The 12199-nt window shown below is 34.0% G+C and overlaps 1 pseudogene; it reads left to right on the top strand.

The window, feature by feature from the left end:
- LOC107019683 overlaps positions 1-6777 on the top strand; it is a 10789-nt pseudogene extending 4012 nt beyond the window's left edge.
- The last annotated feature ends 5422 nt before the right edge of the window (positions 6778-12199 follow it).

Genomic DNA, 12199 nt, shown 5'->3' with positions numbered 1-12199 from the left:
TATATATATATATATATATATATACTGCGAAGTCTATTAAAAGTTCACATTTATAGGTTTTTGTCGGACAAACCCTTTATCCACAATGTTCTAATGGATTGCACTTTTGTTGCACAGGCCCATTGTGTGAATAATATACGCAGCAACACTACCAGAGCTACTCTTGCGCTAGAATCTTCTTATAAGTGGGCGTTAAGTGGTACTCCCCTGCAGAACCGTGTTGGAGAGTTTTACTCACTTGTATGTTTCTTGTGATTAATATTCTTTTGTGGATAACATAATTCACATCTTTATTCTCCGAACTAAATATATCCTTACTTCTGGACAGTCCGTTTCTTGGAAATTATTCCGTACTCGTACTCCTTCTGTGAAGATTGTGATTGCATAACTCTCAACAGTAGGTAGACTTAAGAGTTTCTTTTTTAATATTTGCACCTAACTTGGTTAAATAGAGAAGCATATCGCTGAGGATTTGTTTTAATTTTGCTATGTTATATTTATTCATATTCACCCGAATGACAGTTGAAATCTTTCTTCATTGAGCATAATATTATTTTTCACCTTTTTGAAATCTCTTATTTTCTTCCTTTTGTGTTTGTATGTATTTTAGCTTATTCGAATGTCCACATTGCCACCACCAATATTTTCGACACTTCTGTTGGTGGAATAGAGTAAGTTATGAAATTATATATTTATTTTGATGCCTTTCGTTAGTTGTGATAAATAATATTGTTGCTGACACGGAGATGTTGATACATCTTATGTTCTAGTATATTGCCTCACCCATACAATCCCAAGGGAATCATGGGTTTGGTAGAGATGCAATGGTTCTGTTGAAACACAAAAGTTTAAAAACCATAATGCTAAGACCTACTAGAAAAGGGAAGGGCTGTTGATCTTGGACTTCCTCTAAGATCGTAAGTTTTTTTCACATTAACATAATGCTCGAGTTATTAATTGTTTTTCTCCTATTTAGCATGTTAGTACTTTCTTATTCAGGTTACCTTGCGCAAAGATTGTTTCGATGTCAAGGAAGAAGATTATTACAGATCACTGTAGGATGAAAGTCGGGCATAATTTAATACGTATGTAATACATTTTTGTCTATACTTACAAAACTCGACCCCCTTCCTTGTTTGAAAGTAATCTTGGCCTTTTTTGCTCTCCATTCGATACTCATGGTGTAATAAATGCCTTTTCATGGTATATGTTTCATCTAATTTGTTAGTGTTAAGTCATCCTGAAAACATACAGACGTTCCTTTCTTGGAAATACTATATAATGATCATTTTACACAGGTTTTCATGGAAAACAATCAACACTACCAGTGGATTATTCATTTTCTCATCACTATATTGTTTCTTCCTAACGTATTTTGGCACAGATACATTCAAGATGATACGTTGATGAATAACAATGTTAACATTTTCAATCTACTTTCACGCATGCGGCAGGTATGGATACCATGCTTTCAAACCAACTTGTTCTTTATAATGTATTGGTTGCTGCTTGAATTTGGTAGTCGTCGTGAATAAAATTCATTGTGAACCTTCAAAGTATGGATCAGATCTAAGGTAATTTTTTTCTTAACAAGAAATATTTCAATTCTTCAACGCCAATTGTGGTAAAATCACTAAATTGTGGAGATGAAATATTTAATGTTGTTTATTGGTTTAAACTTTTAATATTTCAGAACTCGGAGATAATAATTCCTTCAGTAATTTCTTGGCTTGCTTTACCCTTATATATATATCCTCCCTTGAGCCTAAAAAAGTTCAGACCGTTTACTAAAGCAAGAAATTTGACTTTCTATGATCTATGTAATAACTAGAAAACTTTTTCTTATATTTGATTCATTTGCGATTCATTTGCTTTCCCTTTCTCGCTTTGAAAGAAAGAAGAAAGCCTTGCTTTGTCTCCTCCCTTCTTCGCTAATTGAAAGTTATACTCACACGTCTTATCTTTTGTTTGACTACAGGCCGTCGATCATCCTTACCTTGTGGAATGCTCAAGTTCTGCTTTGGCTAGAAATGGAAGAACAACTACTGTTGGCTATGTTGAACAACCATGTGGTTTATGTCAAGATCCAGTCTAAGATCCAATTGTAAGTTGCATACTCTCCCACTTCCCTAAGAAAAGAAATAGAAAGTATAAAATAAAGGAATAAGTTCACTCACGAAACTTGATACATCACTAAAATTGAATTTGATGGATTTCCTATTCACACTACATTAATATTTCATATATCATATGATGGATATTTCATATCTTAATGTATCCATGGTTTTCCACATTTACATCTAAGATGTCTTCTAAAAATTCTTTTCCAGCACCATAGGAAAGACCTCTTTTACTAGAAATGCTTTTGGGGAATGCTTTTTAACACTAAAATGACTTTCATTAAACTTGTGGACAACCTAAGAAATTATCTATGAATTCATTACTATTATGTTTTCATTTGAAAACTTAAACCGACTCGCCTATTAAAATGCACCTCTTTTGATTCTTGCAGGTTAATTCTAGCACATATGTCTTTTGCAAGTCATGTTTGATAAACTTTTCTGCAATTGTGGGACAACTTTCATGCCCTTCATGTTTTGAATCAATTACAGTGGATTTCACAGCAAATGATCAGAAAACTAAAGCAGCTATCAAAGGGTTTAGGACCTCGAGTATATTTTGTGTTGATAATTTTCAGACAAGCACAAAAATAGAAGCTTTGGTAAACAATTACTTTTCAATAAATAACTATATCTTATTTTACCTTAGCTTTATAGTTTGCTTACCATTTGAAAATGTTGCATCAAATACCACCCTCACTTAATTGAGTGGAAACTAATTGATGAATAATAAAAGGTTTGGTGTGGTCTCAATCTTATTTATTATACTTTATAATAGCATTCTCACTGTTTGATTTATTGGATCAAGAGAGAAGAAATAAGGTTCATGATTGAAAGAGATGGTTCCGCAAAGGAAATAGTCTTCAGCCAATTCACATCATTTTTGGATATGATACACTATTCTCTACAGAAGGTAAGACATGTCTTCGTTATTCCCTTCACATCTACCCTTATTGTTTCAGTCAGTAGTCACAACAAAAAATATTTCTTGTGTGCTTTTGGCAGTCGGGTATTAATTGTGCTCAATTAGATGTATCCATGACTATCACTGCAAAAGATTCTGCAATTACAAGATTTACCAATGATCCAGATTGCATTATATTTCTTATGAGCTTGAAAGCCGGAGGTCTTTCCCTGAATCTTACAGTGGAATCACACGCAAGGATTTCCTTTCCTCTCTTTGTAATTAAATATTCTTCATTTCTTGAATATATGTTGGATTCCTTCATCTCTTCAGGTTAAAACTATTTTTTTTGCTTGGGATGTTTTAACTTCATCTCCGTGCACCTAAAGAACAGATACATTTTGAACTTGTAGAGAATAGCAGAAGAAAAGTATAATTCGGGAAGCCTTCTGCTATCCTAAGATCATTAACTAAGATCGGAAGATTCAACTAAGGAAGAGGAAGCTAGAAAGAAGAAGAAATATTTTGAATAAGAAAACTTTGATATAGAAGAAGACTAGTTGATTTTGGTTGATTGGGTTTTTGGGTTAATTACAAATGACAATGGCCACCCCTATATATACTAGAGTAGGGATGCTTCTAGAAGTTATTCTAGATTGATCTACAATAAAGATCTTGATGACCTTATTTTCTAACTATCTAACAAGAATCTAGATTTTTCTACAATTCACTATAAATATCTATTTCTCTAGAACATTTACACATTTCCTAGATACATCAAGGACTTACGGTACGACTCGACATAACTCTAACAAGTTCTATTAAATATCTAGGATTATTTATACCTCAAAAAATCATCTTTATTTTTCACACACCCTCTTAAAGTGATTTTTTGGAAACTACCCCACACTTGTTGCGGAAGAACTCAAACGAAGCTTTGAGCCACATCTTGGTAAAAATCCCGGAAGTTTCTTTCAACCTCCTCTTGCTTCTTCAAATGATACAAATTCTACATTATGAGTTGATCCATGTAGAGTATATCCTTGTTGAGTTCTCTGACTCCCCCTTTCTCTTAATTTCTCGACAATTATATTATCCAGAGAAACAATATCAATTTCCTGTAAAGTCTCAAGACCTACAGATGATCCACTGTCATATTCATCTATCATCTCCTCGATAGATTTGTTTGCATCTTCAGAACTTGCAAAATTTATATCCTTTGTCCTTGAGACTTCAATATCAATTTCTTTATCTATTTGATCTTTACTTTCTCCATCTGCTTTCAAAAATTTCTTCGCCTCATTTATTGGCCTTGATATTACAAATGGTTGACTAAAAACTTCCGCTTCCAATACATATCCATCAATGCTTTCACTATAAAGGTCTCCACTGGCACATGTAGTTTCAGATATTACTACTTCGGGATGTTCTTTTCTATTTCCTTAATGTAAGTTACCATATCACCACTTGGAACATCCTAAAAAATTTCTTGCTTAACGTCGACAACATCAATATCTTTCTTCTCCAAGTGATCAGCTATATTATATTCTAAATCTTCGATCCAATCTCTTTTAAGATTGATGGAAATCATGACATCTATTGCTCGAGCCTCAGCTACTAAACATTTTTCCCACTCTTCTTCTTCTTCGGAAACTTTTTGATCCATATTGTTCTCCTTGTCTTCGCAATATTTCTTAATGTGACCTACTTCGCCACAACGATAACATCTGAGAGGCTTCTTACCATAATAGTTAGAAGAGTCTTCCTTCTCTTTAGGTGAGCGTGATCCACCTGAGGATCGAGAGTGTGGCATGTATCGTGTTTTTCCTTTAAAAAAGTTTCTCTTGTCGTCTACAAGAGCATATCCTTCTACGTCTTTGACAAACACACTAGCCAACTGCTTTGCTTGTAATTCCTGTGACGACAACAAATTTTCAAATTCCTCCAAGGATGGTTGTTGAGCCTATCCTTGAATCAACGTCATAAATGGGATATATTCAGGCTTCAAACCACGAATGACAATTCTTCTCATTCGTGCTTAAGAAATAGCCTCTTCCGGATTCAACAAAGATATCTCAGAACATAAGTTCTTAATCTTCAAAAAATACTCTGAGATAGAAAGATTACCTTGAGGCCAATTCATACTCCAATATCTTCAACCGAGCTTCATTCTTCTTGTTGAAAAGAGATCGAGGGTCCTCCATATCTCGTGAGCTGATTTACACTTTATAATCAGGTCAAATAAACCGGAGGAGATTGTCCTCTTTAGAATGACCTCCGCCTTCACATTAACCTATTTCCACTTCTTGTATGCACTGTTATTTTCCGGTCCGTCAGTAGGAGGACTTGTGTCATTCCCATTAACAACATCCCACAAATCCTCTCCCGCAAGGTATGATTCCATACATGTCTTCCATACCTTGTAATTTGACTGATTCAAAAACTCCATCCCCAGTCCATTAAAACGACTGCTAAAATCCATACCGACAAACCAGTTGAATCTACAACTAACCCGATCTTGAGTTAAATTCAAAAGTCAAAGAATGACTATGGCTCGGATACCATGTAGAGAATAGCAGAAGAAAAATATAATTCAGGAAGCCTTCTGCTAGCCCAAGATCATTAACTAAGATTGGAAGATTCAACTAAGGAAGAGGAAGCTAGAAAGGGAAAAAATATTTTGAATAAGAAAACTTTGATATAGAAGAAGACTAGTTGATATTGGTTGATTGGGTTTTTGGGTTAATTACACATGACAATGGCCACCCCTATATATACTAGAGTAGGGATACTTCTAGAAGTTATTCTAGATTGATCATCTACACAATTTCTAGATACATCAAGTACTTAAGGTACTACTCTACATAACTCTAAAAAGTTTTATTAAATATCTAGGATTATTTATACCTCCGAAAAATCATTTTTATTATTCACAGAACTAATAATATTTCGTTGAATGACCCAGACTACTTTCCTTGACGTTTCACTCTCCTTTTGCACTTTGATAGGTTTTTTTGATGGATCCTTGGGGGAATGCTGCTGTGGAGAGGCAAGCTCAAGATAGAATCCATCGAATAGGGCAGTATAAACCAACCAGGTGTGTACTTGTATTTCATTGACTAACTATACCAATCAAGATAGATTATTCTTATTTTTATCATTTCTAGTATCGTGAGATTTGTGGTTGAGATAATCGAGGAGAGGATCTTAGAGTTGCAAGAGAAGAAAAAACTACTTTTTGAAGGGTAAGTTCCTCCAAGTTCATTGTGCTAGTTGCATGTGTGTTCTTTCAATTTTCCTCCTCTACTCGTACATTCCCCCCTTCTCTCTCTGGTGTGTTGATTGCCAAATATGGAGAGGATCTTAGAGTTGCAAGAGAAGAAAAAACTACTTTTTGAAGGGTAAGTTCCTCCAAGTTCATTGTGCTAGTTGCATGTGTGTTCTTTCAATTTTCCTCCTCTACTCGTACATTCCCCCCTTCTCTCTCTGGTGTGTTGATTGCCAAATATGGAGAGGATCTTAGAGTTGCAAGAGAAGAAAAAACTACTTTTTGAAGGGTAAGTTCCTCCAAGTTCATTGTGCTAGTTGCATGTGTGTTCTTTCAATTTTCCTCCTCTACTCGTACATTCCCCCCTTCTCTCTCTGGTGTGTTGATTGCCAAATATTGATGTTTTTCGTAGGACGGTTAGTGGTGCTTCTGAGGCATTGGATAAATTAACAGAGGAAGACTTGATGTTCTAGTTTGTAACCTAGATCAATTTTCATTCTGTTAATTGGTTTAGCAAGAAAGATCATGTGATCATATTTACTTGGAGATTCTGGATAAATTTTAAACGATCAAGTTGGATTTCAGTTAAATTTAAATTTTAGAGTTGACCTCTGTCAAATAATTGACTTGACTAGCTCAGATTCATTATCTGAAAGTGTTGAAATGTTTATATGATGAGTTTGGACTTGTACACAAATTTTGATTTAATTTCAATGAGTTTCGGATGAATTGTGAAATTTTTGCGTGCTTTGTCTTTTGTTTAAGCATTAAAATTTGACAATTGAAAGATCCATTTTTAATTATAGAGATCAAAAGTTTATTCTTAGATTTAATCTCCTTGGGAATCCAAACATTAAATTGAGTTTAAATTAAATGAGGAGATCCATATCAGTATTTAGGACTCATAGTAAAAATAAATCAGTGCATTTTGAAGGTTGATATTATGGTCTTTTTAGTTAAAATCAAATTGTTGGTTGCAAAAAGGTGTTGGTGCAGACCTTTTAGATACCTGATTTTTCCATTTTAATGACAAAAATGGATTTTTTATATTTTTTTAATGCCTGAACATTGTATTAAATTTCAAATAATGTTTGCTTGCTATTTTGAGCATATATGAAGTTGTAGAGCTAAAAGCTGAGTGATTTTTATCAGAGCAAATTGAGGAATTTTGCTCTAAATTTTGAAATCGTAGTACTTTGATTTGGAGGTGATAAAGAATCATTTTTAAAATGAAATTTCACATTTGAGCTACATTTTATTATGGGTAAACCGATCTTGGTATCAAGTCTTTTATTTGTTGATTATTCCATTGCTCAGAAATGCGTAAGAAAATGATCATAAAAGTCATAGCCGAAATAAATAAATCCTTTTTGATGATTTTGGCGTCAATTTGAACTTAGTTTGATGAAATTTAAGATTTGAGTTCCTACTGTATGGTGATATAAATTTTAATTAAAATCATTGTTTTTCCCATTGGAGCTCGGGGTTGACTTATTTGGCCGGGGTAATACTATAGTAATATGAGTGTCTACAAACAGGTTTTACCATCTAAATAATGTATTTGACCAGATTGAGATTGTTCATAAGCTCTATGGAAGGGAAAGGCCATCAATTGACTTTGTAGGGTTTAAGGCAAATTTGAACCTTCTTTGACTCTTTTAAAGTGTTAGTGTACTAATTTATTGATTAAATGGGTAATGGGTGATGGGTGTCCCATATAAATGAGATGACGAGCATTTATACATACTGATATCATGTTATTGGTAATGGATACTTTATTTGTGATTTGTTGTGTTATATGACTAGTGAACTTGATTTCTAGTTGTAGCATTGGTAAAAATGTTTTGTTGTCACTAATACATAGGAAAATGGTTGATATTTTAAAGATATCATATGAAATGATTTTTTGACTATTTTCTCATTATCCTTCTTGCCAAGTTGCTTATTCTGGGTTGCTTTTGATTATCTGTACTGAGGATTTGAATTCAATATATGGATTGTTATTTTTAATTGGCATTTATATTTCATGTATCATATTGATATTGAGGAAATAAAAAGATAAATCTTGGTAAAGGGTCAACCGGGATATTAACTTGTAAAGGATTATCGATATAGTATGTTTGTATGTCCTGTACGATATGTAAACTTTGAGAGTCCCCCATGGATCCTAGGTATATACATTATCGAATTGAGTATATACATGTTTTCTTAACAACTATCAGACATATGCAAACATCATCTCATTTCTCTTATATGGTAATGTTTTGATGCGAAAAGTGATTGAGTGTTTGTGAAAGTTAGTTTATGATAGTCTATATGACTTAGTAATTTACTTACTTTGACTTTTCGCTAAGTGTGAAAATTTTGCTCAATGTGTTCCAACAAAGCACTAAGAACAATAAGTAAAACATAGTATTTTATGTGGAAAACACCTGGCTTAAAAAGGTGAAATAATCACAACCTTTACCCCTACTAGATTTAAGTCCAGCTTCACTATATCACCAAGGCTCAACTCAAAACAGATTACAAGCCTATTGTCACGTCCTGCCACATCCTAGTTAAATTTTGTGTCCGGAAGAGACGGAAGGGGCTAGAGTAGTGGAGAGGTTTGCGGAGAACTCTAGAACCTTCTAGATTAATCAAGAAGACTAGAGAATCCCTTAGAATTCTCTAAAATAATTTAGATATTTTCTTGAATGATTTGGCATATTCAAGAAGGTGTAGACTTTTCTAGAATAGGGACCAAAGTGTAACTATTAGAAGGACTTGTAGAGTAATTTTTATTTACACTTAGGACCTTAGGGAGGTAGTATAAATAGAAGGGTCTCTCATTTGTAAATGCATCCAACCAAGAAGAGTTATAAGCAAATCTTCCCAAGTAATACAAGCCTTCTTCTAAAGTTCTCTTTTGCTCTTTCTATGTCTTTCTTTGCAATCTCTTAGCGTTCCGAGTCTTAAAGGCTTACTTGAGCTTACAAGATCTTGAAAGATTCGTGAGTAAGTTGTCAAGTGCCGCACAGAGTCTTAGAAAATACTCTAAGTCCGTGACATTATGCAAGCTAAAAAATTACAAACGATAATTACCAAAGATCAACATAAATCTCCCAAGGTGTGTGTTCCAAAATATTCGAGCTATCCCAACTTGAAGGTAACACTCCTAATTTAGTTAATAACACATTAAAATAAATACACATCAATTCTACTACTCGATAAAAACCTCCTAATGTATAAACGTTGGAATAGGACTTGGTTCTTGAATGTGTCCATTCAGCCTACATGTAGCACTTGTGAAGTCAATTTTCCAATTGCCCTTTTAGATCTATAAGTGCACGAGTATTATAGATGACTTAACCTCTATTTAAGCAAAATTCTTTATAGAGTTATTCACTTTGAACTCCCCAATCACTTAAACTCTTTTGACTTAGAGTTCTACTTCAAGTGAGACTCCTTCAATTCAAGCTCCTTGCTTCTTTAGACTCTTTCCTTAAAACAAATTCATTAATTCTTTTGTGTCATAGTCTCATTCCAACTATTCAATTCAACACTCATTTGAAAAGTTCTACTTCAAGTGAAATTCCTTCTTGAGTTCAAACTCCTCGCCTCTTTAGACTCCCTCTTCATATCAAACATATTGATTCTTTCTCTTCAATTCATCACTTGTTAGTTTTCTTGTGTTTTATCACGGCATTAACATTATCCATTTCTTGATTTTTTCTCTTATTTTGAAAGTTTTCCTCGATTCAATTGTTTGTGACAATGCATCTTTGCACCATGTTGACTAACGTGTTTCATCTTTCGAGCCCCTCGTGGGTCCTTGTTGGAGTCATACTTTGACGTTAACCCCTAAACATGTTCATCTAGGTCTTAGGGTCCCCTACAATCATTTTAGACACCAAAAAACTCATGAAACATCAGAGGCACACTATAACACACACAAACACATAGATGACTAGTCATCGAACGTATTGGTCGTCTCTTAACGTTTGACTTCAAACTTAACTGGACTTACCTTAAAACTCATTGACACATAAAATTAAATATTTGACAGCCCTTAAAAAACAATTTAATATCTAGTTCAACCTAGTTCATTTTTAGGGTCGTTAAAGATACCTATATTGAGTTTTGTTAGATCATTGATATGGATGAATTGTTGTCATAGTCTTATGTATATTGTCTTTGGTAAGATTTGTTATTGTGTGAATTTGTTGGAAAGGCTAAGGAATGGTGATTTTGTCTATTGGGAGGTGGTTATTTGACCTAATTCCTTTGTTTATATCACAACCCGGATTCTGGAATCTGAATTGCAACCGACGTCGTTAACCTCTCAGAGGTCACAGACAAGCCTCTTCTTGCATTCAACACATTCATATGGTTGATTTTAGTGGAAAATTTAAAACTTTTTATAAGTATGAAGTTTACATAGACTTCATATAGTTAATACTTAATTGCATCATATACTAAGCTCAACGTAAATGAAACAACCATCTATCATAAGAATCAATTTGAAATAGAAGATGAATATATCATAAATAGTTTGCCAAACACGGCCTTATTACAAATATTCAAAATGAAAATACAAAAGAAACGCTAGGGAAAACATCCACTAGCTATGTCTAAAACTAAGGCTAGACTAAAACTGTATCATCCTCGAAATCAAGAGGACCTACCAAATGGTTTGGAGAATGCTGACGTCCAAACTGCTGGAAGAGTCTTCAATCTGTCCTCTGAACTGTACCTATAAAATAGTAAATTGTATAGGGTTAGCACACCACTTGTACTAAGTATGGGCATATGCACACATACACGTAAAGCTATGCATGATCAATGAAAGGTTTTCCTAATCAACATGTCATTTCTGGAAAGTCTAGTCATTAGACTTTCCTAATTTGTTAGTTGTGAATTGTGGTATGAATATGATGTATTTTAATGCATTCAAAGCACACACCTCATTTTCTATATGATTACAAGACATAAGTATCATCAACATAATTTTATAACCACTCGGGCGAAGATTTGAAAAATTGCTCTTCCTAACCCGAGAGTTCACCTCTCTATACTTAGTTTTATTTTCAATCTTTTTCTTCTTGTTGTTGTGTAGTTCAATAATTCTTTTAGTCTATGTTTTACTTACAAGTGCAATGATTCATTGTAGTCCCATACCCTCAATGAATCGATGTAAGTGATTCAAGGAGTAATGAATGATTTCCCTACCTTATAATGAGTCATTCTTTACACTATGTATTCATTAACATTACATAAGCCACTCTATATTGGCTATGCCATATATTTCATCACTTTCATCTTAGGGAAGTTATGAGGTATTTAGTTTACATTATGTTTCTACTTCCCTTTATTGTTATCATATAAGAAGTCATTATAGGCCAATCTTATTTGGCTTTACCCATTATTTGCTGAAACTTCATGAGTGTGATATTGGCAATTGACATTCTTAAGCTCTTCTTCATTGCTCACTTTTAACATACTTTCCATCATCATTATTCGTTCTCACTTTCATAGTGACATCATTAGGAATAAGATCATGCGAGCTTAACAAGAAATCCAGTGTCTACCCCACACTGAAAAGAGGTGATTCACCGATTAAAATAAATCTAGATCATGTGATCTATTCATTGAATCCAGTGTCTGCCCCACACCAAAAAGGGGTGATTCCCAGCTAAAGAGAATCCATCTCAAGTGTTCACTCCACACCGAAAGGAGTAGCTCACGACTATAGTGAACAAAGAACATGTCATGAGCATTAACGAACATAGATCATGTGAGATAAACATGAAATCCGGTGTCTTCCCCACACCGAAAAGAGGTGATCTCACTGGCCAAGGAGAAATCGAACATACCTAGCTCGCTTAGGTGGAAACCCCTGGCTAGTTCCTATGTTGGCTAGACATA

Source organism: Solanum pennellii, chromosome 5 (genome assembly GCF_001406875.1).
Source record: "Solanum pennellii chromosome 5, SPENNV200".
In the NCBI taxonomy this organism is placed as follows: domain Eukaryota; kingdom Viridiplantae; phylum Streptophyta; class Magnoliopsida; order Solanales; family Solanaceae; genus Solanum; species Solanum pennellii.
Note: the sequence above shows the minus strand (reverse complement) of the source record. Positions and strands in the feature narration are given on the sequence as shown.